General features: G+C 43.3%; 1 protein-coding gene across 4 annotated transcripts in view; it reads right to left on the reverse strand.

Moving 5' to 3' along the window:
• ATP13A3 (ATPase 13A3) overlaps positions 1–14,617 on the reverse strand; it is a 90,019-nt gene extending 75,402 nt beyond the window's left edge. For all 4 annotated transcript variants that reach the window (XM_086675035.1, XM_086675036.1, XM_086675032.1 and 1 more), the window contains exons 1-2: positions 14,126–14,617; positions 13,318–13,361 (exon numbers count right to left, since the gene is read on the reverse strand). The gene's annotated coding sequence lies outside the window, so the exon portion shown is untranslated. The remainder of the gene's footprint in view (positions 1–13,317; positions 13,362–14,125) is intronic.
• Between the last annotated feature and the right edge of the window lie 8,485 nt (positions 14,618–23,102).

The raw sequence follows: 23,102 nt of genomic DNA on the forward strand, positions 1-23,102 counted from the left end.
TACATTTTTGCACAGAAGCCAACATGTAGCTGAGATAAAACCTTATAGTTGCTATTGGCAGGTAACCATCATTACGCAGTGGTCACTGCATGTACTACTTGAAGTGGGTCTCAACTTTCCATAGTACTATGTCATTTCAGCTGAGCAAAAGTACATTGTTGGTAGCACAGCACTGAGTTTAAACTGTTGACTAAACCTATTCAAAACGATTACATTGTACCTGCACAATGAAACAAAAAGTAATAGTGTGCACAGACAGGTACCTAAACAGAGCAGAGTGGAGAGGAAGAAGTGGGAGGAAAAGAGGCAAGGGTGGGTAGGGAATAGTCAAAAAGTGAAAAACAGAAGAAAAAGTTCCAGGAAATTACATTCTAAGTCTGTAAGGAGTATGTTTAGGAGTTACACACACCCCAGAGATGTTCATTTTTCTTATTAACAGCAAACTCCAAAATAATTTTTCTTTATTAACTCAGCATTGTTCACTTCAAGATTATTGTATTACGTTGGCAAGAAAGCAAAATTAGTTTTACTCGTCATCTGTGCAACACTACAGTTCACATTTCATTTTTCCAGACGTTATGAAGACCTGACCACAAAAGAAGCACAAAATCACTAGGAAACTATTCTGTACAAAAAGTACAATCCTGCTAATTTGCAACTATAATTGGTAAGTACTTGGATCATCTTTTTAAAATAATGTGCATTTGTCTTCTTCCACTTCACTCCTTTTCCCCAACTTGAAACCTACCCATGTTGACTCAGCATTGAAAGGAAGCGCAAAGCCCTTAACATCTGCACTCAACAAGTATTCCAAAAACACTTTAAATTGCTGTTGAAGAGAATAATGGTCTTACTCATGGTACAACCATCATAGAAATCTGAAATTTCTCATTTCCTATGGTCATTTTGTAATCCACTATTCAGGATTAAAAAAAAAAAAAAAAAAAGACCAATGCATTTGGGCACTATGCCAACCATAACAGTAGTAACTGACATCTGTACAGGGATTTTTAGTTTACAAAACACTTTTACAGGCCTTATCTACTTTACTGACCAGTTTTCAGTCAATATCATCTTTTAAAAACAGGAAAAAAATAAACTTCACTTAACCAAAATCAGCATTTTTTATTTTCCCACAAAGTCAAGCATGGGGTGACTTCTGTCAAAGAACCTTACCAACAAATTAAGGAATTAACATGCAGACAGTATCATCTTTCAAGGGTCTGTTTTCCAAAAATTCATTTCAAAGCCCAATGTACCTGAAATATACTCTTTCATAAGGAAAATACTGACCAGGTTCCCAAGATGGCCCACACCTTTTACTTCCCACAATTCTAAATTATACTTCATATTACACTAGCCTGGGTCATGGGGCAGGTAGCCAGGTTACCAAGTTTCTACTTCATCTGCTCACTTCTTAATTATTAATATTCCCCGAGGCCCCACTTCCTCTACCCACTTCTTAATTAATATTCTCCAGCCTTCTCTCTTTATAATAACCCAAGGACCAAGGGTGGCAACACTGATCCATCTATGGTGAAAACTACCAAGAGCTGCCAATCAGTATTTTCAGCACTAATCTCTCTCAAGCTCCAGATCCACAGATTTAAACATCAACCATACATGTTTACATACAGCTAAAATTCAATAACTTTATTGTATCTTTCTACTCCTTAAATGAATATGATTTGCAGAGCGCCTGGGTGGCTCAGTCGATTAAGCGTCCGACTTCGGCTCAGGTCACGATCTCACAGTCCGTGAGTTCGAGCCCCGCGTCGGGCTCTGGGCTGATGGCTCAGAGCCTGGAGCCTGCTTCCGATTCTGTGTCTCCCTCTCTCTCTGCCCCTCCCCCCGTTCATGCTCTGTCTCTGTCTCAAAAATAAATAAACGTTAAAAAAAATTTTAAAGAAAAAAATGAATATGATTTGCATAAAGCTCCATGCCAGGATTTTGGAAGTCATCCTAGAATCCTTCCTATTCCATACCTGTATCCAACTAGGCACTAAGTCTTACCATTTCTACCTTTCTCACATCCACCTCACCATGCCCTATCTCCACCGACATTGCCTCAACTCAGGTCCTGATGCCCTCTCTGGTCTTCCTCATTCTTAACAATATACAAACCAGACGTGATTATTTCTTTCTGCTTAAAATTTCAGTAGCTTCCTATGGTCTGCAGAAGCATTTCCCAAACTGGTTAGAGTCCCTCCAAAATAAAATATTTAAAGAGGCATCCCCTGGGAATGCAAACTGGTGCAGCCACTCTGGAAAACAGTATGAAGGTTCCTCAAAACAATAAAAATAGAACTACCCTACAACCCAGCAATTGCACTACTAGGTATTTATTTATCCAAGGGATACAAGTATGCTGTTTTGAAGGGACACATGCACCCCAAGGTTTATAGCAGCACTATCAACAATAGCCAAAGTATGGAAAGAGCCCAAATGTCCACTGATGGATGAGTGGATAAACAAGATGTGGTGTATGTGTGTGTGTACAGAACACACACACACACACACACACACACACACACACTGGAGTATTACTCGCAATCAAAAAGAATGAAATGTTGCCATTTGCAACTACGTGGATGGAACTAGAAGGTATTATGCTAAGTGAAATTAGAGAAAGACAAATATCATATGACTTTACTCATATGAGGACTTTAAGATACAAAACACATGAACAGAAGAGTACGGAAGCAAAAATAATATAAAAACAGGGAGGGGGACAAAACATAAGAGACTCTTTTTTTTTTTTTTTAATTTTTTTTTTCAACGTTTATTTATTTTTGGGACAGAGAGAGACAGAGCATGAACAGGGGAGGGGCAGAGAGAGAGGGAGACACAGAATCGGAAACAGGCTCCAGGCTCTGAGCCATCAGCCCAGAGCCCGACGCGGGGCTTGAACTCACGGACCGCGAGATCGTGACCTGGCTGAAGTCGGACGCTCAACCGACTGCGCCACCCAGGCGCCCCTAAGAGACTCTTAAATATAAAGAACGAATAGAGGGTTGCTGGAGGGGTTGTGGGAGGGGGGATGGGATAAATGGGTAAGGGGCTTAAGGAATCTACTCCTGAAATCACTATTGCACCATGTGCTAACTTGAATGTAGATTATAAAAAATAAATAAATTATAGAAGAAAAAAAAAAAAAAGAGGTATCCCCTGTGGTATCTGGGTGGTTTAGCTGGTTTTGCGTTTGACTCTTGATATCATCTCAGGTCTTCATCTCAGGGTCATGAGTTCAAGCCCCACACTGGGCTCTGCCCTGAGCATGGAGCCTACTTTAAAAAAAAAAAAAAAAAGGCATCCTCTGCTTGTATCATCTGAAGAAATATACTGGATTAAGAAAGTTGAGGGGCGCCTGGGTGGCTCAGTTGGTTGGGCATCCGACTTCGGCTCAGGTCATGATCTCTTGGTCTGTGAGTTCGAGCCCTGCATCGGGCTCTGTGCTGACAGCTCAGAGCCTGGAGCCTGTTTTGGATTCTGTGTCTCCCTCTCTCTCTGACCTTCCCCCATTCATGCTCTGTCTCTCTCTGTCTCAAAAATAAATAAACATTAAAAAAAAAAATTAAAAAAAAAAAAGAAAGTTGAGTAGTCCTCTCACTAGCAAAAAATTGAAAAGTCTCACAATGCACAATACTATGTGTTTCCCCACCATGGGGAAGTAGAGGAGAGAGCCAATTGGGCTCCAAGGACAAGGTCACAACTAAATGGAAAACATGTTAATATCCTTCAGAATCTGGCCCTGCCTAGCCATCAACACCACCTGCCTTTCTTTCACCAAAGGTTATCATTCACCTCTTACAAACCTTACTTTCCATCTATATAGAACACATTTTAATCCCTCAAAGGGCCAGTTTCCTGCCTCCATTCCTTTACATACATTGTTCCTTCTGCCAAGAATGCCCTTTCCTAACAGTTTGGCTAAAGAACTCCTACAAGTTTTTCCAGACCCGGTCAAGTATGTTCTCCACCATACTTTGAGTGTCCCTTTACCTTCCAGCAGAGGACATCTCCCATCTGTGTCCCTCTGTATGTGTCAGAACATTTGTCCCACAACATTGGACTTACAGACTAAAAACTTAAAGGTTGAGAATGAGGCCAGCACTAAGCAATATAGGTGAATGAATGGGACAGGGCAAGACAAGGGGTGTGAAGAAAGGGTAAAATTTCACAACCAAGTAAATTTTGTCTTTGGCATGCTCCTATACTCATCCCAATGTCCTTTTCCAACTCTCCCAATAACCTCTCCCAGGCCCCTTACCGACTTCATGTAACCCTATACACCTTCCACCCACAGCACCGTATTTTTCAGTATCAACAACTTCCTCTTCATCAACAGTCATTCTGTTCAGAAGTTAATACGTAAATTAGTTATAGCTTCTGAAAGCTGAAAATCTAAGATAAATCTTTAACAAAACTTAAAAAAAAAAAAAAGTAGAAGAGAGAGAATATGGGCATTGTAGTTCTAGCATTCAGAAGCTGGCCCACGCAAAAGTCTAAGAGTATTCCTGACTGGGCTTCCCACAAGTGTTCTCATTTCGTCACCACATCCACTCCCACACAGTAGCAGCCATGGGTGCTACCGGCAGAAACAGAGTGCTACTGCAATCCTATGGGTCACCCATTCTTCGATCGAAAAGCTTTGTTTGTGGAATATTACTCAGCAATCAAAAAGAATGAAATCTTGCCAGCTGCAACAGCATGGATGGAACTAGAGTATATTATGCTTAGCGAAATAAGTCAGCCAGAGAAAGAGAAATATAATTTCACTCACATGTGGAATTTAAGATATAAAACAGATGAACATAAGGGAAGAGAAACAAAAATAATATAAAAACAGAGAGAGACAGAAACCATAAGAGACTCTTAAATACAGAGAACAAACTGAGGGCTGCTGTAGGGGTGCTGGGGGGCGGGATGGGCTAAATGGGCAAGGGACCTTAAGGAGGGCACTTGTTGGGAGGAGCAATGGGTGCTATATGTAAGTGATGAATCATTAAATTCTACTTCTAAAATCATTATTACACTCTATGTTAACTAACTTGGATTTAACTTAAAAATAATAATAAATTTAAAAAAAAGAAAAGCTTTGCTTGTCTTAGAGACCACTTATGGTCAATTTTTCATTATTCTACACAGAAAGGCTCACCAACATGTTCTCCAATGAACTTAAAACAGTGTCTTTATCCTAGCCAGTAGTATCTTGAAATCTACCCTAGACCATTGCTTGATTTAGGAAAAGGCACATTAATTGAAAAAAATCAATGTTGCCCAAGTATCCTAACATTTCAGGATAAATCTCTAAATATTAAAGTAACATTCCAGCACAAATCATTATGGCTTATCACCACTTCTGATTTCATAAAAAGTCATGTTTTAGGATGTCACTGCCCACATGTGCCAAGTACTGTGCTAAATGCTGGAGATTACAAAGATTAAACTCCTAAGCTCAAGGAGCCAAGTCTAGTAAACTAGACGATAAGCAAACACATACCAAACAAAATGGTTATGTGCTGCTATAAAGTAGGTATCGTGGGAGCACGAGGAACAGGGAGAGGAGGGCAAAGGACAGAAAAGACTTCAGAGAAGAACTATCCCTTGATACAAGACCTAAAAGGTGTGAAGTTCCTCAAGCAAACAGGCAGTAAAAAGAGGGAAAATAACAGAGGGATGGAATCCAAGCAGAGAAATCACCACATGCAGAAGTACTGAGGTGAGAGGACGCAGCTCGGGATGGGTTCAACAGGTGATCGCCTGCCATGAGGAGCACTAGGAGGCGTATGGAAGTGCTGAGTCACTACACTGTACACCCAAAACTAACATAACACTGTATGTTACATAACTGGAATTAAAATAAAAACTTAAAAAAAAAAAAAAAGAAGAAGTACTAAGGTGAGAAATCCTAGAAAATGTCAGGAATACAAGTTACCTAAACTGACTGGGGCACAGGGTGGTCTCTATGATGAAGGGCCTTGTCTGATATGATACAGATATGGATTAACTTGCAGGTGATGGAGATTCTGAACTTTTTTCAACTGAAAGAGACCAAAGGCCATGACACAGGGCCCCGTTCCCAATACAATGTGAATGGTGTCTTCTGGGCTTGTTCAGCACAGCAGCACTGTGTTCACTTGCTAGACTGTTCACCTCTAAGATGGCAGAACTCATTCATCAACATATATCCAGCATCTAGCCCTGTGCTTGGCACACACAGGACTAAAACACACTGAATAATCAGATGTGCCAACACAATCCTAAGAGCATAACCAAAAGGCCCTAACCAAGCTTCCTTCCTTCCTTCCTTCCTTCCTTCCTTCCTTCCTTCCTGCCTATAAAAATCACAACACATAGGTGCTACAATAATTGGTAATTGCCACAATACTTTTAAGGCAACATGAGGAAGGGTCATTCACTATGGGCTGCATCAGAGATAAGAAATGATTCAAGAGAAAAACACATTAAGATGCTTTTGAACCTAACTAAGCAGTTCATCCTGTTCTTCTCACCAAAAACTGAACAGAAAACAAGCATGGGTTAGCTCAAAATTATCCATCAATGAACTCTAAGGCAGTAGTAATCACTATAAAAAGCATATTTTCCTATCAAAAGGATCCCTGAAGTAAAAATCGACTTTAACTGAGAACTTGTTAGGTTAGTCTAGTCGTTCAAATAATTAAGTGCTCCAGACAAAATTAGGCTACTTGCCTGTAGTACTTTACATTTTATTTAGTAAACTGAAACACATTATTATAATTGGCATGTAAATAAGGATTCTATCTTTTATGCATGGAAAAACAGTAAGGCAAAAAAAAATTTTTTTAAGAGAAACTTTAGGAAATCATGGACAAAATAAATTATAAATGAGCTTAGAAAACTGATGGCTTAAGAAGTTACAGCATAATTAGGGCACCTTGATGGCTCACCTCAACTTGATGGCACCTCTTTGGCTCAGGTTACATACGATCTCACAGTTTGGTTCATGAGTTCGAGACCCTCATCAGGCTCTCTGCAGTCAGCACAGAGCCTGCTTCAGATCCAGTCTCCCTGTTTCTCTGCCCCTCCCCTGCTTCTGCCCTCTCTCAAAATACGTAAACATTAAAAAGAAAAAAAAAAAGTTAAGGCATAATCTAGAGATGAATGAAAAATCTTTGGTCTTTGAAGAACCAGTGACCCACATTTAAAGAAATCCATCCAAAGGCCACAGAAAGAAAATAAAATTTCAAACCTTCCTTTTAAAGATGTAGACACATTTCACTAATCAGTATTTCTAAATGAAAATAAATCACATAAAATTCCACTAAATAAGCCTAATTAAACATATTTTTAAACTTTATAACATGGCCAGGGACAGACAATGGGTGACAGTAACACAGAGGATAGGGGGAAAGGACTGCAAACACACCCAAAGAGAGAAAGGGAAAGATAAAAATATACATAAAATGTACATTAGCGATACATGAGATTAACAGCTTGAGCTTTTTAGGATGTTGTTCCCAAAGATGCAAAATCATGGTATTTTACTATGAAAAGCCTGAACACAAAACTATGTCATAATTGCCTGCTGCTCCAGTTAAAATAATAAAGGCAACAATCCTCAATCCCCCCTCTACGTTCCCTTCTCTTCACTTTTCTCCTTCCCTCCCTCCCTCCCTCCCTCTCTCTCTCACACACACACACACACACACACACACACACATACACACATTTGTTTCAAATATGCTAAATGTTATTAAACCATAACTACATTAAACAAATAATAGTGTGTTACCATTTACTGAGGCTCTTATCCTCACAATTCTCTCCAGTAGCTTTTATTACCTCCACTTGTCAAATGAAGAAACTAAAAAAGGTTAAGTGACTTGAACCCAACCACAGAGCTAATCAGTGATGAGGCTGGAATTTAAAGTCACTTGTACGTGGCTCTGGTGCCCACATTTTAACCCCTATATGTATAACACCCTCTCCCAAGGCATCTTTAGCCATCAGACCAGTATTTTCTTACTGTGCTATCCCAAGAGTAATGTTTAGGTTCAGATACTTTAAATTTCAAAGAAAACATTAACAACTTACATAGTTTGTTTGTTTATTTTTAAGTTAACTCTGCATCCAACATGGGGCTCAAACTCATAATCCCAAGATCAAGAGTTCCACGCTCTACCACCTGGAGCCAGCCAGGTGCATCTACAGTTCTTTTAAAATAATGCAGATTTTACTAGTAGTTAAGGAAGACATTATCTAACATTGAATATAGCTGAATATCAACCCAGAGTTATACAAAGTACAAATGGTCCCCTAATATTTCCAACGTTATTATTGAGCCTTTTAATTATTCTAGGTTCTTTGTGTGCTATAAAACACCCAATATAACCGTGGAGAGAGAACAGATTTTCATAAATATCTAATTTCTTTCTCCATTATTCACATTGTGGACTCACATCATATATGCCTTTAATTACACTCATTCAACTATCTGTGCTATAGGAAAAAAAGAAAAACAAGACAAAAAATAACTTTAAATAATGGTGGCAGGATGCCTGCCTGCCTTTACATCCTTGTCCCAGAGTGACCATGCAATGGAGACTATAAATTTGCTGTTTCTCAGCCAATCTAAAGTCCCATTCACCTGTCAAAGGTATCTCACATAGCCAATTATGATCCAGCTCACACAAAAAAAATAACCTAAAAGCTGGAGAAATAACTGGCTGTTGGAAGTGAAAAACGGTATGTCAGTCAACAATCAGTTTTCAAACTGATGTCTTCCTAAAGGACTTTTTCAAGGGTAATTTTGACTATACTGGATTTTTACCTTAAATGAGAATTTAGGCCCAAAGCCCCCACATAAAAGGTGATTTCATTTTACTCAGCTCTTTAGATCAGAAAGAATTGGGAACCAAAACATTGGTCTTGTGTATCAAAGTAAGTTAATAACTAATGCATTATTCATCCTTTTTCACAAATGGGAAAAAGCAGAGCAACAAGGATGCTATTAGAAGAAGGCACACTAGACATGTAGTAACTACTCCATGACTTATTTTAAAATAAAATAAAAATAAAATAAAAGCCTGTCAAGTAATCAAAAGCAATCCTCAACGTTGGTTCTCAATAGAAAAAAGAAAAAATGCACATCGAGTTTTGAGATGGGCCGGTAACTAGAACAAAGGAAAGAGTGGAAAGAATACCCTACCTAAAGAAACCGTCTAACCCCAGATCCTTTACTAGGATGCTATCACTTACTCTCCAGACATGTTTTCATTGTCCAACTCACAAATGCCTTATGAAGAAAACAGAAAAAACTAAATAGAATAGTCAATTAATCTAGCTTGCTATTAGAGGTAGAACTGTCTTTTATACTACCACCCAACAAGAGGTACACTTCTTTTTTTTTTTTTTTTTTTAAGATTTTGTTAAGTAATCTGTGTACCCAAGGCGAGGCTTGAACTTACAACCCCAAGATCAAGAGTCACATGCTCCACCAACTGGTGCACCCAAATATTTTTATTTAAAATTTCCGAGAATGGGGCACCTGGATGGCTCAGTCAGTTAGGCATCCCACTTTGGCTCAGGTCATGATCTCATGGTTTGAGAGTTTCAGCCCCGCGTCGGGCTCTGTGTTAACAGCTTAGAACATGGAGCCTGCTTCAGATTCTGTGTCTTCAGATTCTGTGTCTCCCCTTCTCTCTGTCCCTCCCATGCTCATGCTCTGTCTCTCAATAATAAACTTAAAAAAAAATTTTTTAATAAAAAATAAATTAAAAAAGCTGAGAAAAAGACTACATACATCAGCAAGTTCCACATCATATAATCAGGAAATTCTACTTTGCGTAGTTAACTCACTCTTCCCAGAAATTCAATTTCTTACCTAACTAGAATCTGGGTGTCAACAGATCATAGGGAGTAAGTGAAAGAGTCAACAAAAGAGAGAGAAATTTCCATTCAGAGATTGATTACAACTCAGGGGCGCCTGGGTGGCTCAGTCAGTTAAGCGTCTGACTTCAGCTCAGGTCATGATCTCACAGCTCATGAGTTTGAGCCCCGCATCAGGATCTGTGCTCACAGCTCAGAGCCTAGAGGCTGCTTTGGATTCTGTGTCTCCCTCTCTCTCTGCCCCTCCCCTGCTCACACTGTCTGTCTCTCTCTCAAAATAAATAAACATTAAAACAATGTTTTAAAAAAAGAGATTGATTACAACTCACTTAATTCATCGCATCCCACACACAAATCAACTTTAAACACAGGGTACTTCTTCCTGCATTCTCAGTTCATACCAGGATTAGTGGCCTTTGGTGACAGGAAGAGGTAAAAGATGTACCTTCAAAGAAACCTGCTTCTGTGGAGCTCTGTTTTCAAGTTTATATGGCCTCTTTCCTGGGAGAGATGCCCCGTGGTACATAACTCCTTTAATTTGGCAGTCTTAAAGTTTGCTACCTGAGTTAGTATTTTACCACTCAGACCTAACAAAGGCCCCATTATGAGCCTTTTGGGTCTAAGATGTTACCAGATCCGGTACTGGGACATTTCTCTCTGGAGAACTGTTCTATGGAAACTCAGCAATGCGCACCCTCAAGTTTCCTTGAACAGCTCTCCCTTTCCTTCATTGCATTCTTCTCCTTCCTTACTAATTCCATAACATCTTTTAACTCGTGATTACAAAGTGCTCGTTTTTTATTACCATTTATTCATGACATTTCACATCACCTCTTTCTTTTTAATCTTACTAACACAAATGTTTTTAACGCATAACTTATATAATCATTAGCTACCATTAAGTTCAGGACATTCTACCCTACAGATACCACCTACTTTTCTCCACATTCAATAAGCCCAGAAACTTTTACTTTTTTAAATAAATCTTAAAAGATGTGTTCTAATTCTGATCTTCTCTTACTTCTCTACTCTTAAAATATGAAGTCAACAAAATTTAAGTTAAGACTCTAACAATTATTTCCTTGTTTCTTGCATGTTTCCTGGACTAGTGAGATGGGTTAATTAGAACATGGTTTTGGTGACTACGGATTTATTCTCTCCATAAGCCAGTTAGCTTCATTTCACACAAACTATGTTCCAAAACCAAAGATCAAATCCCATCAGCTATCTCTTGGATGCAGATTTAATTAGATGAGCTCTACAGTACATTCAGAATGCATCCCATCACTGGAACAAACTTTCTGGTGATGTATCAGGTAAATGTCAGGCACTGGATTATCTTCTTCTAACATAACACTGTGAATTGGTTTAAGAGTACGAGTCTTCAACAAGTGATAAGCTGCTAACAGCTATTCAATTTAGGTTCCATTCACAAAGTCTTCCACTTACTACTTATAGTTTAGGTTATCAAGTTTACCAGTGAACAGAACCCAGCATGAGATAAAGCACGTAATCAAGAGCCTTTTAAAATTCTATTTTTTAGCAACTACAACCATTTTGCTGTCATTCACAAGTATAAAGTTACTTCCACCATCACCCAGACCATTGGGAAAAAATACAGAATAAAGACAGTTTCACAGGATGTCCCCATATCACTGATCGTAGCCCATCTCCTAGGACAACTATTAATCTTGGGAATAAGGTATGCTCACATTTTAAAAGGTTATATTCACAAGTGGTTACAAAACCATGTTACAGAAGCATGACCTGATTTAGTATATGAAATGCAAGAGGGAAATGGAGAATACAAGTGCTCAGTTAATCCTCAAAACCTGCTAAGGTAAGTATGAGTGTTCATTTTTAATTAAAAAAAAAAAAAAGAAGTAGAAGATGATGATGATGATGATGATGAAGATCAGGAAGTTAAGCAACTTAGAATACAAAGGACTTTGAAGACAGCCAGAACCCTAACTCTGTTACCGTATGTAACAAGCAGTTTCTATTTCTAGGTTCACCATGCTAGCTGTACGTGACTCTAAGCAACTTAACATCTCTGAATCTCAAGTTTCCTCATCTGTAAAACAGGGTTTAAATGCATTAATTCATGTCAAGTGTTAAATTCAAAGTTTACCATACAATGAGCTTACTCAGTAACTATCAGCAGTGGTCAAAGAACTAGTTATGAAAAGTCAAAAATCAAACTCCAGTATGATTTCCCATGTCCATGCTTTCTCTACAATATGTTGTAGCTGCCAACACACAGTTATTATCCACCTAAGAATCCATATTCGAACTATAACATAGGCAGGAAACTGATACTACCTAAATGAGAGAACTATTAAAGGTTAACTAAACCAACACCAGTATTTTAGCTCTAACATGTAATAAGCAAAACCAGGTAGAAACTCATCAGAAGATAATGTTTAGACATTCAGGCTTACAGAGCTTTGTTCTAATTACTATAAAACTATTTTTCCTATCTATGTAGTTTATCCTATTTATCTCAAATCAGCTACAAATTAAAATTTTAATTACCTGGCATACCCCAAATAAAGGCATCCTGGTTGACCTAGACAAAGAAATCAGCCCTCCTACTACATAATTTGAACACTGCATCAAATCAAAGCCTGTCAACTGTATTTTCAAAATAAACTGCTACTCAGTATTTTCATTTATAACTCTACTACTTATAAATTGAAACAACCAGTGCCATCACTTTTCCTACCCAATGCCTTGTGCAAACACAAGCTTTGCTGTTCTAACTACATTCAAAAATCTCAACTGTCTCACTCTCACCTGATCTAACAGTGGATGATGCAAAGGCAAGGAGAGTAGCAAAACTAAACTTCCATGACAATTATTAATAATAGGCTTACTACCTGAAACTTCCAGTAACTGATCTGCTTAAAAAAAAAAAAAAAAAAAAAAAAGGATTGCTAAACCAGAATGGGATGCCCACATGCATTTATTTTGGCAACTGTAGCCTATAGCCTATTCCGCAAAGTAACAATCCTCCTGAGAAAAGACTGCCCCATATATTCCAGTGAAACAAAATTAATATATGTGCCTTGGTAAAGAGGCTGAGTTGTAACCAAAGGTAAAACACTTTTAACTATGAAATCACTCTTTAAAAGACAATGAATCAGAACACGTTCACTTTAGCAACAAAGCCTTTAAAAGACAGTATTCATTTTGCAATAATCTTTAACTTTCCTGCATTTCTTGGATTTTTACAAAAGTCTAACTTCCTGACTCATAGATCTAAAATAGTCATCATGTACACAAATGTTCTACTTATTCAGTTCAGAATCATACGTAGGCAACACAGGATTCTGTTTCTAGGTTTACAACTCCATACCCATTCATTTTGCACTAATATAACCACTAAATATAGCTCTAAGACACTGACGATTAAAAGGAGTTAATTACGTGAGTGATTCATACCTCCTATGTCCAGACACCAAGATCCAAGGATGTTCCTGTCAGATCTATGGGAAGAGGAAACGATAAACACCTGTCACAAAAGCTTTCCCAACTGGGAAGCCCCGCACGGAGCTGTCAATCTTCAATCCATTCCCTCCGCCACAACCCCCTCAAAAGAGGTCATAACATCTACCAAGCCTAACTATGCGAAGGTAATGGGGGAGACGTTAAGGCCGTAGAGAGCGCGGCCGCGCAAGTACTGGACGAGAGGACCCTGGCTTTTTCTGCGGCTCGCTTACAGAGTCAAAGTGAGAAGCCTTGAGCAATTCAGAAGTCACTTTTCCTCTCTGGGCCTCACTGAGTTACCAGTAAAATGCGGTGATTGGCAAGAAGCTCCCACTACTCGGAGGCTAAGGACGAACTCAAGATCCCTTCGGGCTGCACCCGCAGAAACACAGAAGCGCCCGGCCCTTCCACCACACCATCTCCGGGACTTTCGCAAAGGGCTGGACCACCATCCCTCTCCCAAGTCCCAGCACACACTCGCCGGCCCCGCAGGCAGCGTGTCCAACCCAGACCTTCACACCCACAACGTGGGTGTCTCCTCCTCGCCTCACCTGTCCCAGACACACAGTCCGCGGTCTTAGCGCTCCGCTCCCCACCCCGCTCACCTCCCCCGGGAAGGGATGCCGGATTCCGGCCCGAGGAGCCGACCAGAAGCCCTCCTTGTACCCGCCACCCCCGACAACCCCCTTCACCTCCTTCAACCCCTCGCCATCACCACCACCCACACCCCTAGCCTGCGTCCCGGGAAAGCCCGACCACTCACCCGCCGCCGCTGCGCCGTCTCCTCGCCGGCCTCCCGGCCGAAGCAGCCGAGGGACCGCGGGGAGCCGGGGCCCGGGCCCGCCGCTGTCGCCGCCGCCGCCTCGCCTCAGCCCAGCCCCATCGCCCTCGGCCGGCGCCGGCGGCCGCGGGTCGCTCGGGCTCGAGGCGCCGCCGCCGCCGCGCGCTGCGGCTCGGGGTGAGGGGAGGGAGGCGCCGCGGGCAGGCCCGGGCCGCGCCGGGCACAGGGGCGTCCGCGCTCTCCTCCTCGGCGCCCGCGGCGGCGGCGTGCAGCCGGGGCAGAGCGAGAACAAGGGAGGGCGGCGGGGGAGGCTGGCAGGGGAGGGGGGCGGTCTGCACTCTGAAACGGCCTCCAGCCGCCAGCGACGTCGCGAACCCCCCCTCCCCTCCGCCGTGGCGCCCGGATCACGCTGCGGGGAGAGCCGGCGGGCAGGCGGGCAGGCGGGCAGGCGGGCGGGGGAGCGCGCGCTGCGAGCTCGGGACTCCCGCGCCGGATGTGAGGTCACGTGATTGCCTCATCCCCGCGCCGAGGGCGGAGGGGCGCAGAGGGGACGTAAGGAGGCGGGGCCAGCGGAGGCGGGCGGGCCGATGGGGCAGTCCCCGCCCACCTCCCCTTCAGCCCCCTAGGCGGGCGAAGAAAAGAAGGGGAGAAGAGGACCCTTCCAAAGAGCTGGGTGTAGGGGAGAGGAGGCTACCCATAGAGGACGGCGTTTTTTTGGCCTGGAGGAGATGGAGTTTGCCACCCTGGCTGTGCAAAAACAAGATCATAGTCCAAATTCCCATTTAATGAACAGGGAAACTGAGGACCAGTGAGGGGCCTGGAATAGACTTGGCCAGAGTCAAGGTCGAGCAGGAAACTTGTGCTAGAATGCAGAGGAAGCCAGATCCTAGCTCTAATCCAGGCCTCTTTCATTCCTTAACAGCAACGCCTCTTCATCGAAAAACAAACAAAATACTGTAATTCGCCTTTGACAACCGGCTCGGCGCACCCGGCTTCGGGCGGAGGACTGGGGAGCGTACCCAAGAGAAAGCTCCCACGCGCCCACCCCACAGCCTCCGGCGTGAAGGAGTTTCTTCCGATGGTGCTGGAAGCGAATTAAATACTTCCCTCCGCAGAAGCTTTATCTCGGCGCAGGGCCCCGGCCGGATATACAAATCGCTCGTTTGGTTTTCGCGGCGTCCCTTCGGCGACGCGCGCCGGGAGCGCGCCCCGCCACCTGCTGCCTGGGGCTCCAGCAGTCTCTCGGCCCCTAGCCTACCGCGCCCGCGCCGGGGAAGCTGGGCCATCACTATTGTTACTACGCCCTGCGGCTAACAGAACTCTTAGTTGCCTAAACGCGAGAAAGGGAAGGGATGGCACGCGCCCTATCCCTGGTCCACCGCACTTTAGGGATACGTCGCAGGAAGCATTCAGCCTCTGGTTCGAAGCACATGGTGACACTTCTCAGGGGCTACTTACTACCCGGCTCCCTCCGCGACATATGGTGACACATCATCTGAGACAGCACACTGCCCCCGAGTTTACGGCGCAGATGTCACCTCCCTGGGAGCCAGGAACACGCTACTCCTGGCCCCCTAAATTGTGCGGGGCTGGACAGGTTCCACGAATTTCCTCACGTGGTGTAGAGCGCCCTGGACCTAGTGAGTCCACATCTCTCTTCACAACCCCTGGGCGCAGTCTCACCGGTGTGTGTGTGTGTGTGTGTGTGTGTGTGTGTGTGTGTGTGTGTGTGTGTTTCAAACCTCACACTATTCAAATGATTACAGGAGATAAAAGGTGTGGAAGTTGGCAAACTGTAAGAAGCTCGCTAGGTGGGATTGAGCCCTTAAAGCCTCCTCCCTCACCTCTCACGGCTCCTTGGCTCCAGGCTGTTTCCCCTCCGCCTTTAAAAAGTTCAGGTCTCTCAAGTCTAAAAACAAAACCGTGGTGCCAGCACTCCGCTCCAAAGTGCCCTCTCCAGCAGGTAGCTTCTAAGTGCTTCTCTGCCTCTCCTGCTGGCCTCTTAATCAATGTCGTCGCGGTCCCTCCCCCTGCCCCTCTCCACTTCCTCATTTCTCAACGCGTGGCAGTCTACTTTTTCTCCCCACACACACTCCCTTCCCTAACCCTGCCCAGGCAAGAGTAACCTCTGATCTTCCTTTTCCCAAAGCGGGCAGGTACTCCTCAGGCCTAACTCTCTGGATCTTTCTGCTACGTTTGACACCTCAAGATGAGTCTCACCTTCTGGAATCTCAATGCTCCCTCGGGTTCCAAGGGCGTGCGCTCTCCTAATTCTCACATTTGCAGTAAATGAGGCCCCTGCCTCCTCTGATGACATCCTTCAGTGACACCAATTGTGACTCTGCACCTTAAATGAGAGCCTCCCCATAAGCTCCTGTCACTCCACTCTTCTGGGGACTACCTCCATCCTCACGTTTCAACTACCCAATCAGCCATCTCCAGCCCAGACCTCTTTCACAAAAACTAGACCCAAATATCCAGCTGCCTGCCTGGCAGCCCATCACACAGGCACCCCAAAGTCAGCACAGCAGGGAGTGAGCCCATCCCACTAGCTCCATCTCAGCCCCTCCCTCAGCTGTCCACACCACCACCTACTGCCATCAGAATTAGAAAGTTGGGCATGAGTCATTCTTGATTCAGCCCTTTGCCTTATCCAGTAACCCAGTTATCCAGTAACCTTATCTATTTCACCTCCTTAATAAGCCCGAACCCCTACCTCCTACAGGCTCCAGCCATCCTTTGTAGCAGCCTCCTTCAGACAAACTTGTCCTCCACTCAGCCTCCAGAGTGAACTATCTGAAATGCGCTTTCACTGAAAATGCTGCAGAGGTTCCCCAGGCTTCTGGCTGCAAGTGTACCTCCAAGGCATCCAGCATGAACCTGTCAACGCATTAAGGCTTTTGAAAGACCCCCCAAAGAGCCCCCCCCCCCCCAGACTTCAAGAAGCAGCCAAAATCCCCAGAGCAAGGCCACACACAGCAGGGCAAGGGAAAACTCTAGGAAGAAAAAAAGTAATTGAATATATCAAGAAATTCCCTGCTACAGACCTTCTGGGTATGCAAGGAGAGAATTTGGATACTGACTGGAGGAGATGCTGAGTCACTAAGAAAAGCTTGAGTGTGTTTATACGCTGAGGGGAAAGACGGAGCCAGAAAAGGAAGAGGAGCCCAAGAAGAGTCGAAAAAGAGTGGAGCAAGTCCTGAGAAGTTCTGGGAGGCTTGCTGGTTTTCCACCCATGATGATTCTGGGCCCAGCAACTGCTCACGAAGGGCCCAGCCCCTCCCTCCTCGATCCTGCTCCTTCTTTAAGCCCCAACCCATGATCACAGCACCAAATAGACAACAATCCTCCCGCTAAGCTCTAACTTTACCTTCCATAAGGACTGTCTGGCTTCTCCTCCACCCTCAAAACCCCTTTCCTGCTTGCCTCTGGCATTCACCATCACCTCCCCACCAAGATCACCAAGAGGGAACATCCACACATTCACTGCACCCGGTGTCTCTCCCTCATTCCAGCTTTTGGAGAGGGGCAGGGCCTGCTCCTGAGAGAGCCCACCCTTTGTAGGTCCCGTCCTGAGCCTCCCAAAGGTCACACTGTTGCCTACTCCAGCTGATACTTCTCAGACCTTATCTTTCAAGCTGGTTCTTCAGCATTTTTCTCCTACTCTGGAGACAAGTTTCTCCCAGTTTCCATAGCTTGCTTCTGGAACTCCCTTTTGTTTACTCCCTCTCAACTTATGGTGGTGTCTCCTCTATCCTACCTTTCAGTGGTGCTGGGGCCCAGGCTCACGTTCAGGCTCAAGAGTGCATGTGTGTCTCTACACAAATTTTTGTTTGTTTAATTTGTCATCTATCAACTTCACAAGAATTGTGGGTGGGCTTCACGGGTCTACAAATTCCTTAAACTTCAAAGCAAAAACTTTTATTATAAAAGGGAGAAGTGTAGTTTTCATCAGCTTGTCAAAGGTGTTTGGGACACCCAGAAAGGATAAGAGCACTGACCCACATGCAGTCCCCCCGGGTGACCTCTACACCATGGCTGTAGCTAACATCTGCATACCTGTAACCCCTGTCTCTCTTCAGAGTCCCTGGACCATATGTCCCGATCATCTTCGCGTGATGTCTCACTCCTACCTTGTAAACTCACTTATCCAAAACTCAACTCTTGCCCTTCTTCCCCAAACCAGCTCTTTTCCCAGGTTTCTTGACTTTAGCAAAAGGCACCCACTGCTCACTCCAGAAACCTGGCAGTCGTTTTTTCCAATCCAATACCAAACCCATTTCACATCCTTCCACATCTCTCCATTTCAACTGCTATTAGAAAAACCCAAGCCACCTCCATCGCTCACCTGGGATGCTGCCTTAGCCTCCAACTAATTCCCCTACTTTCTTCACCCTTAACTCCTTTCCAATCCATTCTCACATAGCAGCCAGGGTGTATTACTGTGTGGGACTTGGAGCACAGCTCTTGATGGAGGCTCCCACTTCACGGAGAATAAAATGTGAGTATCTTTGACGTACAAGGTCCAGTGTTGGAAGTGGCCTGCCTCGCTGGCACTCCACCATCACTCTCCTTATCCCCAGCTCTCCTTCCCCACCTCACCTCATTCCAACCATAGCTGCACCTTCTTTCAGTTCCGCAAACACACCAAACTCTTTCCTGCCTCTGAGCCTTTGCAAAACCTGTTCTTTCTGCCTCTTCCCTTTTTTCCTTGCCTGGCTAACTCTTACAAATTCAGCTCTTGGTTTAAATGCGTATGCATCAGTTCCCGAGAAAGGCCTTTCCTGGCCACTCATTCTTTCCTTTATTTTCTGATGACCTCCATTTGTTTTCTTTATAACCATTATCACAATTACCTGCAAGTTTATGTATGTATGTAACACCTGTCTCTCCCACCAGACCAGATGAGGACCAGCTGCAGCTCCAGAATTTTTCTAGAAGGAGCTTAAAAGTGGCAATCTTTGGGGTGCCTGGGTGGCTCAGTCAGTTAAGCATCTGACCCTTGATATATCACCTCATAGCATGATCTCACAGTTTGTGGAATTGGACCCTGTGTCGGTCTTTGCACTGACAGCACAGAGCCTGCTTGGGATTCTCTCTCTCTCCCTCTCTCTGTCTACAAACAAACAAACAAACAAACTGCATAAAAAAAAAAGTGGCAATCTTTTTGGAAGAGGAAATGAAGGTTTGTCCTGAGGCTGTGTTTGCATGGCACTTTATTAAGAGTGAAAAAGTCAGTTGTCAGTTTTTGTAAATGGGGGAAGGACTTTTGGAATTATGGGAAGAGACACATAAAACATCCCCTCACGCCATCTCTTAGTGCTGCTACTGGCACAGACTGAGTCGATTTGGTTTATTACTACATACCCAGCGCTAGATGAAGCCCGGCATATGGTAGACACTCAAATTTTGTAGTTGGATGAATGAATGAACGAATGAATGAGTGGATGAATTTACAGTCTCCAAAATCTTCTCTTTCAAACGCCTTTCCTGAATCCCAGGCTAAGAATCTCTCTTCTGTGCATCTCATTCATTACACTTACAACGTTAACGGAGTATCTGTTTAGTGTCTCTATCTTCTATTTGTTTATGTTGTACTCATATTTTTGTTTCTATATTTCTAAATATTTTCATGTGTTATTTGATCATCACAGCGTTGCCAATACTGAAAGTACCAGTTACTGTTTTCTCTATTTTTTATAGGCGAAGGACCTGGGGAAAGTTTACATGTATTATCTCATTTAATCTTGAGACTAATCCTAGGAATTAGGTATTATTATCATCTCTATGGTTACAAATGATATTGAGGAAAGCTTAAAATCTCATCTTACAGAATAGGAAAATATGTGAAATAACTCACTCAGGTTCCCAGAGCTAGTAAACAACAGCACAGCCAGGATTCAACCCAGGAACTTGGCTCCAGAGCCAACTGTTCCCCAATATGACCAAATGAAGCAATAGTCATTTGTCCTCTAGGATCCAAATTCTTTGGAATATCTGTTTAAGCACCAGATTCTGACTTCCTCATGAGCAAGGACCTAACTAACCCGTCTCTGGGTCCTCAGCGCTTAGCTCTGAGGATAAATGATTATCATTGATTTTCACAACCACTATGTCGGACTAGCAATGGAATGGTTATGATTTCCTTTTTATTTTATTTTTTTTTTTATTTTTGAGACAGAGAACAGGGAACAAGGGAGGGGCAGAGAGAGGGGGAGGGGCAGAGAGAGGGAGGTGGAGTATCTGAAGCATTTAACAGCACTGAGTTAAATGGAGAGCTCAGACCCTCCATGAGATCCTGACCTGAGCTGAAGTCAGATGCTTAACGGACTGAGCCACCCAGGAGTCCCATGATTCCCATTTTGTAGAAATGAAAAATGAGTTTCACAACTTCACGAGAGGAAGCGACTTGTCTAATTGTCCTTTTGACTGACTCTCACTCCCTTTTGTATTTCCTCTGCTGCTTCCTTAAAAGGTTAGAGGACATGTGTTTAGATTAGAAAGACTTTACCTTAAGAAAGACTGGGGGGAAAACACCACAGCACTCACTGCCTTCCATAGAAAGAGCAGCCATTAAAAGTTCTTTGATTATGACGTTTGCCTAACAAGCTTTCCTTCCTTTAGCTCCTCCTAAGCTATTCTGTCCCCATTTAGCTTGAACCATGCAGGGGTGTGTGTGTGTGTGTGTGTGTGTGTGTGTGTGTTAGAACAGGAACAGGGAGCAGAGCTGTGAGTCAGATGTCTAGAAATCAGAGTCCAGGAACTACCACGGACCTGTTTCTGTTGCTGAGCAAAGTATGTAATCTTTTTTGCCTCTGACATGAAAGAAAAGCCAGGGGCCCCAAATTCTTCTCAGGCCATGGTGCCCTGGAAGCTAGTGGGTCACATGACACTGAATATTATTCACCAACTCACTGTTTAAGACGTAGGGCCCCTGCTGGAGGAGTGCTCACTGATGGCATAGAGCCAGTCACGTGTTAATAAACCAGTCCTCCAAGAGGAAAACAGCCCAGATTTCTAGCACCTGCCAATTTCCTGGTGTAAATACTCCCACTATGGCCAATTTCGGGCTACCAACAGTTTCAGCTGCTCACAAAATTCCTGAAAATTTAGCAATCTGCTCTAATGAGCCAACACAAACCAGCTCCAACACACCGCTGCTTACAGTAACTCCTCATGTGGATGAGGAGAGAGGAAAAATACAAACAGCCCTTTAAACGATGGTTTTAGGGACAAGAGCTACCTCATAGGCTGTTACAGAGAATTTCCCTGTATTTAGATATAATGATTTCACCTCTGCTGAGTAAAGAGCAATTGTATTGAAGAGAGGAAAACTGGGTTCAAGACTTAGCCTTCTTAGAAGTAACATATTTATTTCTTTGAATTTCAATTTTAATGTAAATAATGTTACCCACTACACAGGATAGTTAATTATCTAACAAACACTTATATGGCATTTACTATCAGCCGGACACTGTTTAGTACTTTACAAATACACTAATTTAATCTTTAAAATAACAACGTAGGGTAAATACTATGATCAAATTAGAGATAAAAGGACCAAAGCACAGAGAAGTTAACTAAGTTCTGTAAGGTCACACAGCTAGCAAATAGTAGAGGCAGGATTTGAACCTGGCTCCAGAGTCCGTGCTTTTAGCCTCTAGAACCCCAAGTTGTTTTTATAAACAGAGTTTTATTGGAACACAGCCATGCTCACTCGCTTACATATTATCTGTGGCTGCTTTTGTGATTCAACAGGAGAGTTGAATAGTTGTGACAGACCCTATAAGACCTACAAAGCCCAAAATATTTACTTTCTGGCCCTTTATAAAAAAAAAAAAAAAAAAAAAAAAAAGTTGCCTGTCCCCTGCTGTATGATATCCTGCCTCTTTGTATGAGGTGAGACTATAGTCCCCAGTCTTGAGCTGGTCTGAAATTGTATTCTGAGCCAATAAGATCATACAGAAATAATGTCAAGATTGTAACTGTATGGGGGCACCTGGGGGGCTCAGTCAGTTAAGCATCCGACTTCAGCTCAGGTCATGATCTCACACTCGTGGGTTCGAGCCCCACATCGGGCTCTATGCTGACAGCTCAGAGCCTGAAGCCTGTTTTGGATTCTGTGTCTCCCCTTCTCTCTGCCCTTCCCATGCTCATACTCTGTCTCTCTCTGTTTCTCAATAGTAAATAAATGTTAAAAAAATTTTTTTGAAAAGATTGTAACTGTACCCCATCATTTGTACTATAACAATTGTATCAGTGAAGTAGCATTAAAATGTAGGCTTCAGAAACAAATGGTCCATGAAAATGTATGTTAATAGAAACATGTATCTCCCTTCATGGGATGCCAACATCTCCAGGTTGGAATTATTTTACAGATTGTTCATCCCAACCCCAACTCTTCACTTGGGGAATGCAGTTTCAGGTTTCTGAACTTAATGCTGGAAATCCCTCATGATCATCCCTGGAGTCCTGCAAGCTGATTCCTCTACACAGACATGGGTTTTTTGCACAGCAGAGTCTCTTTTATGGGACTCAGGCCCCAGGCTCACATCTCCACACCTGTCGTTCTGTCTCTGAGGAGTTCCACCACACGGCTGTTTCAAATGCCAAGCAGAGCAGCTCCTCAAAGCCTATCACACTGGTCTTCTGTGTAGTCATTAAAAACTTCCCCCGACCTTTGCAGCTACTTCTGTGAGTCTCTCAGGGACTAGTCACTTGTGACCTATTTTGAGCTGAAACTTCTGGCTACCAGAGGAAATGAAGACCAAGACTGAGCTACATGTGCTCAACTGTTTCTTTTGCACTCCTGGCACCAAAAAAGACTGGCCCAGTGAAAGGATTGTAGGTCAGATGGGCACCTGGTTGCCCCGCTCAGGTCAGCAGATTTTCATTGCACTCTAAACCATGGGTCAATACCTCAGGATCCCTGGAAGGCTGTTTGTTATCTTCCATTTGC

The sequence above is a fragment of the Puma concolor genome, chromosome C2 (genome assembly GCF_028749965.1).
Source record: "Puma concolor isolate L17-30 chromosome C2, mPumCon1.1.hap2, whole genome shotgun sequence".
In the NCBI taxonomy this organism is placed as follows: Eukaryota; Metazoa; Chordata; class Mammalia; order Carnivora; family Felidae; genus Puma; species Puma concolor.